General features: G+C 41.0%; 1 protein-coding gene across 2 annotated transcripts in view; it reads right to left on the bottom strand.

The window, feature by feature from the left end:
- The window catches only part of SIMC1 (SUMO interacting motifs containing 1), a 69,414-nt gene that overhangs the window by 1,924 nt on the left and 60,895 nt on the right, over nt 1–6,595 (bottom strand). The gene's annotated exons all lie outside the window — the stretch shown is intronic.

Here is a 6,595-nt window from a genome sequence, read left to right as displayed (position 1 = left end):
GCTATCACCAGCCACTGCAGCAGAGTTTGATCCCTGGCCAGGGAGCTGGCCCACATGGCGCAGCAGACCTCTCCTGTCTTGCCCGCTGCTCCCCTCAGCAGTGTATTTCAGTCAATCCACCTGTTCTACTCCCCACTTTGTCTCTGGTGAATCATCTCTCACACACACACCTCTGGCCTAGACCCCAGCTCTTGTATGCATAAACAAAACAAATCTTAAAAAAAAAAAAAAGAAATGGAGAAGAAATGCATGACTAGAAAGTTACCACTCTTGAATACACTAACAGAATAATGGAATCAGGTAAGAAGGATCAGTGGATGTTAAAACCACCCAGTAAAAGGCTGAACAGAATATTTACAGTCTCAAGGTTTTACACTCTGGGTTACTTACTAAAAGCGAAGAGAATGGAGAAACCTGAGAGACAACCTTAACCAAATATTCAAACTCAACATCACCAATGATGGGGCCAAACTGACATTCTTGCCTCTTGAAGTCACACTGAGCAAGGGAACATTCATCTGTTCAGTGTTCATGCCGATAGGGTTTAACAGGAATCTGCTTATGAGGCAAAATTTAGACAACTTCTATATGAGACATTCTACAAAGTCAATGGACTAGACTCTTTTTTTTTTTTTTATGAGCACTCCAAAATTTTTATTTATTTTTTATAATAAATTTTATTTTTGTAATCCCCATACAATTGCAACCCCCTTATTTTGACCCTAATCCCTCCCCTCCCACCCTCTACCCTCCATAGAGTACCTCTGGTTCATAGTTTTTTGTTGATTTTGATTTTCTCTTTCTTATAGTTATTCATTTTCCTGGTCCCTTATTTAAGTTTTCTAGATTCCTGCTATGAGTGAGACCATCCAGTATTTTTCTTTTTCTTTCTGGCTTATTTCGTTGAGCATGATCCCTTCCAGCGCCATCCATGTTGCTGCAAATTGCATGTGTTTATCTTTTTTGAATGCCGAGTAATATTCCATGGTATATATGTACCACATCTTCTTGATCCAGAATGGACTAGACTCTTAAAAAATGTAGGAGAATATAACAACCAAGTAGAAAGTATGATATTTGACTGAATCCTGGCTGAAAACAAAACCACCTAGGAAGGGTACTATTTGGGGCAGATTTTTAGATAATCTAGCAAGGGTAAGTTTCTTGAGTGTGATAAATAGTTTTATGCAGGTGAATATCCTTATTAGGCTGACATATTTAAGCAGGGAGGATTATGATGGCGCAACTTAACTAAGTCAGCAAAAAAAAAGTATATAGATGAATCAATAGGTAAACCAAGTGTGGCAAAAAGTAAACAGCTGGCAAATCAAGGTGAAGGGCACATGGGTGTTTGCTGTGTTACTCTTTCAGCTCTTCTGTGGATGCAAAAATAAAAATATTGGGGGAAAGGAAAAGAAGTTGTAAGGGTAGCTCATCCCAAAATCACAGATCAGTTCCAGCAGGATCCTGGAAGTATGTGGAACTGAGGCCAAGGACAATGAGGTCAACTATAAGGCAACTGGAATGAGGAGAGTTCTGAACACTGATGCCTCCCAGATTCACCAGAGCAGAGAGAGGATGATTTTCTTAATCTCATTTATAAAATGGGGTAACTGTACCTTCATTAACAGGGTTCTTAGGTCTAGCTACATGGTTTCCAGAAATTTGAGCAAGAATACCTTTTAAAGCAGTCTTAGTAGATTACATTTTCAAATGCTCAATGTTATTTTTTTCAACCTTCAGATATCTTTTCAGGTTAGTCCCTCTAAATTTATAGCAATGTGAAAAAAAATAACATTGGATGGTCTCACTTATAGGAGGAATGTAGAGGATTCAAATGAAGGATCAGGGAGAAAAAGTAACTATAATAAAGTAAAAATCAGAATCAACCGGCAACTATAAACTAGAGACATTCTGTGGGGCCAGGAGGAAGAGAAAGGGAGTAGGATCAAAACAGGAGTGGGAAGAGCACAAGGGACCATGGTGATGGTGCACGGGTGAGTGGGTGGTGGGAATTTCACAGGGACTATAACCGAGATGAAAAAGAATACATTGTACAAAAATGAAAAATGATGTAAAAAATACATAAAATAATAATTAAAAATAAATTTATAGCAATGTGCTTAATGGCAATTTGAAAAAAAAAGTATAATAATTACAGTGTCCAAAAAGTCTGCAACACAGCAAACAGGTGTATTAAGATGTCATTGCAGAGCCTTCTCAACAGTCAATCAAAATTTACAGTAAGCACCTATCATGTATCTGGAGCTGGGTTAGATTCTGGGGATACAACAGGATCAGAGACTTGGGTTAGCCCTGGTGGAATGACATTCTAGTTGTAGGAAGTCCTACAGTAAAGACATAAAAACAACTATATTTTTAGTGAGCACAAAGAAATCAGATGCTGTGATAAACTAACATGGGAGGATGAAGGAAGCAGTCTACTCTAGTCAGGGATGCCCTCTTAGCTGAGTCCTGAAGGAGGAGAAAGGGGAGAAAGCCTTCCAGGCAGCAAGAACACAAGTACAAATGCCCTGAGGCAGGAAAAAAGCTTGTTTTGAGGTAAAATTTGGTAGTAAGAAGGAGAGCAGTGTTCAGATGAGACTAGAAGGAAGGCCTAGTCCATGGAATAGGATGGGAGAACACAGGGAAGTATCCAGAAAGTTTTTTTTTAATAGGGATTTTTATTATATTTTTGCATAGAAGAACTGGGGTGTAGGCCAGAGGTACAGGGGGGTGGGGGGGTAAGAGGATTCACTGGAGACAGAGAGGGGAGCATAACAGGCGGATCTACTGAAATACACTGCTGAGGGGAGTAGCAGGTGAGACAGGAGAGGTCTGCTGCGCCATATGTGGGTCAGCTCCCTGGCCAGGGATCAAACTCAGGCCACAGTGGTGATAGCGCTGAGACTTAACCCCTAGGCCACAGGGAGGCCCAATCAGAAAGTTTTAAGAAGGGAAATTTCAATTTCACTTTGCTACTAGCAGGGAATGGTTGTAGGGAGACAAAAGTCTTTGAGTGGAATTTGGTTTTTTTTTTTTTAAAAATACTTATTTATAAAGCACGGGGATACAGGCCAGAGGCGTGGAAGGGTAAGAGAATTCACCAGAGACAGAGCAGGGAGCAGAACAGGGAGACGGACCAAAGACACTGCTGAGGGGAGCAGGAGGTGACACAGGAGAGGTCTGCTGCGCCATGTGGGGATCTCCCTGGCTGGCTGGGAATCGAACTTGCACTGCAGAGGCTGCGGATAGCTTCATAGCGCTGCTATCAACCCGCTGTGCCACCGGGGAGGCCCTGGAACTTGACTTTTTAAATATAGCCATATGTCACTCTGGAAAATGTAAAAGTAATTTTGAAAAGAGGGAAAGAAAGGTTGGCTGACAGTGGGATTAGGGGAGACTTGGGGTGGGAGCAAGAATTTAGACTATTAAAATACATTTTCCTGTATTAATAAATTTTCTGTATTAATACATTTCCTATAAATACAGGAAATCTATTTTAATAAAGTTGGCAGTGTCCATCTAAACACTGTCCAAGGGGGAAGAGTTCTTGGCCAGTGGACTTCAGCTTTCTGGTCCAGTTGGCCAGGCCTTGGATTTTATGCTTCGATGAAGATGAGAGTTCTTACATCCGTAGTTGTGCTTACTGTGTGAGGCAATTTATACAAAGGGTTTAGCACAACTCCTAGCTTGATATTTTGGCTGACAGTAAAATATTATATATTTTTAGTTTCTGGGTCAGGTCATTTTATCCCTAATACTAGCTATTACTTTACCATTGTCATCACTATAGGAATCTATAACCTAACCATCGCACTGAGCTTTTTAACTTCTGTCCATCCACTGCCTTTCCCGGGTGTCCACCCTCATCACCATTACCCTTCCTCTGACCTCTCTGGTCTTCCATCAAACTGTTTGCCACCTATGAGAAAGAGACACATTACTCCAAACCACTTTGATGGCTTCTCTTTACTCTTGGAGTCAAATTCAAATTCCTTAACATGGCCCAGAGGACCCTTCCTGCCCTATTTTAGTTACTGTCTAGTCTCATCTCATGCTGTTCTCCCCTTGTTCACTACCATCCCAGTCCTACTAGTTTGTTCTATGTTCCTTGGACTCACTAAACAATTTCTTCTCTCAAGGCCCTTAGACATGCTGCTGTTTCTGGAAAACTGCCCTCTCCTTTTCCCTGCTAACACCAATACTTCCTCTCTCATCTGAAGTATCACTTCTTCATGGAGGCTTTCCCTGGCCCCTCCAAAAGTAGATTAGGTCCTTCTACTACATGCCCTCATACCTTCTTTCATAGCATTTATTTTAATATGCTATATTTTAATATGCTCCTTGCACGATTATTTGTTTAGGGCCAGGCTCTTCATTAGACAGTAAGCTGTGTGAAGGCAGGAGCCATGTCAGTCTTACTTATTCAAGTTTTCCCAGTGAGCCAGGCACAGAGAAGGGACTTGGTGAGCATTTGTTGCCTGGATAAATGCATGAATTGAACTGATCTTGCCTCTATCTGCTTTCTCCCCTGGTGGACAGGGCTCCTTGCAGGAAGGCTGTGTGTGACTCCCCTTGGAATAATCTGGTACCTGACACCAGTAGGCTGCCCTGCCTAAGTTGTCCCACAGAGTGAAATTCAGGGAGAAAATGCATTTTGTTTAAGTATTATCTTTAAATTCCTATTCACAGTTTCAAAATAGGAGGTTCTAACTGTTCACAAGCATCAGGAAAACTCATGGCACATAGTAATTTGTCATTTTGTTGAGGCTTAAAATGGAGTTTCATGGCTATGAAATGGGAGTGTACGTGACTAAGTCTCAGTCAGAGAATGTGAGCTCCACTGGCAACCCGGCCTCCTTTCAGTGGGCCTGCTCTGCTCTCTGTTTTCAAGTTGTGGGGGTTCAAGGTCAAGGGTCTGTACAACAGTAATTTAACCATGTATGGAGAGTTTAGGAAATGGGGGTGAGAAATTCCTTAGACCTCATCTTTTAACGTCACCCGGTGATCTCACAGAAAAGCAATTCCTTCCAGCATGTCTTCTCTGCACACAGACTTTGGTGACAGAACTAAGTTTCAATCCTGTCAATGCATTTACTTTTCTCCTGGCCTCTGTCCTCCCATTTGTGAAATGGAAGTGATGCCTTCACAAGGTTCTTGGGTTGCACTGGCCAGTTTACGTGAATTTGCCTAGTCTTCCTCTTTCTCCAGGCTAAAAAGTTCCCCTAAGCAAAGGGCTTCCCAAGCTCTTCCCTTCTTTGCCTTGGGGCTGGACTACTCAGGCTGAACTCAAAATGTCTTCAACAATGTCCTGAGTCCCATGGAGATGGCAGAGAGGACTAAGGAGCCTTCAGAGTAAGAGGCCTCCTGACAAAGACACTGGCCATTTCAAGCTCTGTTCAGCTGTTTTCTCAGGAGGACACTGATTCTCAATCTTGTTTCTCTTAATTATTGGCCTCCAAAGAATCAGGAGAGGATATTAAGGATAAAGTAGCATTTATTCTTATTTATTCTTATTTATTTCATATACTTGTCTGAGAGCTCTTTCCCTTATTAGAAGTGTAAGACCAATCTGTCTATATTAGGTTACTCTTGCTCCTGAGAGGTGATTTCTCTGGGAATCAAAACAAATGAACAAGAAGTGCTAAAGGTGAACTTTAAACAAAACAAGCTGCTTTAATATTAAACTTTCTGCTAGATTTCCAAAATAAACAATTACATAAACCTCAGTGAGGCTTAAGTACACATGGAATTTGCCTTTCGGGCTCTGTTCTGAGAATGACATGTACCTTTTTTTGAGGGTACTGAAAATGCACAAACTACACCACCACATGTAGTATACCTGACTATAGACTCGCCTAAGTTTTAGTTACAGAGCCTGACAGAGCAGACTACTTTAGCCTGCTCCTGGCTCGGCAAACAGATAGACAGAGATTCAGCTAACCTTGATTCAGCACTTGCTGCTTTTTCCTCACACCTATTAGCAATCAGTCTTGGCAAGTTATACATGACAATGCCCATTCTATAGAAGGAAGAAACTTGGTATCTGGAAACATGAAGTTAGCTACCAAATACAGACTAAATGGTGAAATTGGATTTAAACCCAGACTGTCTGTCTTAAATCCAGTTTTTTTTTGTTTTTTTTTTTTTTGGTGTCCTCACCAACAGCTACCTCAGTTCCAGGTCTGAGAGAGCATGTAATGGCTCTCTTATCTTCCCATGTGCCATTCCTGAGCTAAAATTAACCTCAAGACGATAAAAAATAACATATGTATGTATACATACACACACGCACACACACACACACACACACACACACACACACAAATACTTTTCCGGAACCCTTAGTATTTAAGAATAAGTTGGACAATATGCCCCTGTCCCTCAACACCTCAGGTGAATTTCCAAAGACCAAGGGCATTTATTTTCTTTCATAAGCCAGGGTAATTTATCAAAAATAGGAAATTTTATATTAATACTATACTATTTTGTAGTCAATTTAAATCTCATCAACTGTCCCAGTAAAGTTTACTTTACAGTTTCTTTTTGCTTGGTTTAGGATCCAATCCAAGGTTGTGTTTTGCATTTAGTA

Source organism: Talpa occidentalis, unplaced genomic scaffold (genome assembly GCF_014898055.3).
Source record: "Talpa occidentalis isolate TD23 unplaced genomic scaffold, MPIMG_talOcc4v2.1 talOcc4.9, whole genome shotgun sequence".
Lineage (NCBI taxonomy): Eukaryota > Metazoa > Chordata > Mammalia > Eulipotyphla > Talpidae > Talpa > Talpa occidentalis.
The sequence above is the reverse complement of the archived record's forward strand: the minus strand, read 5'-3'. Positions and strand labels throughout refer to the sequence as shown.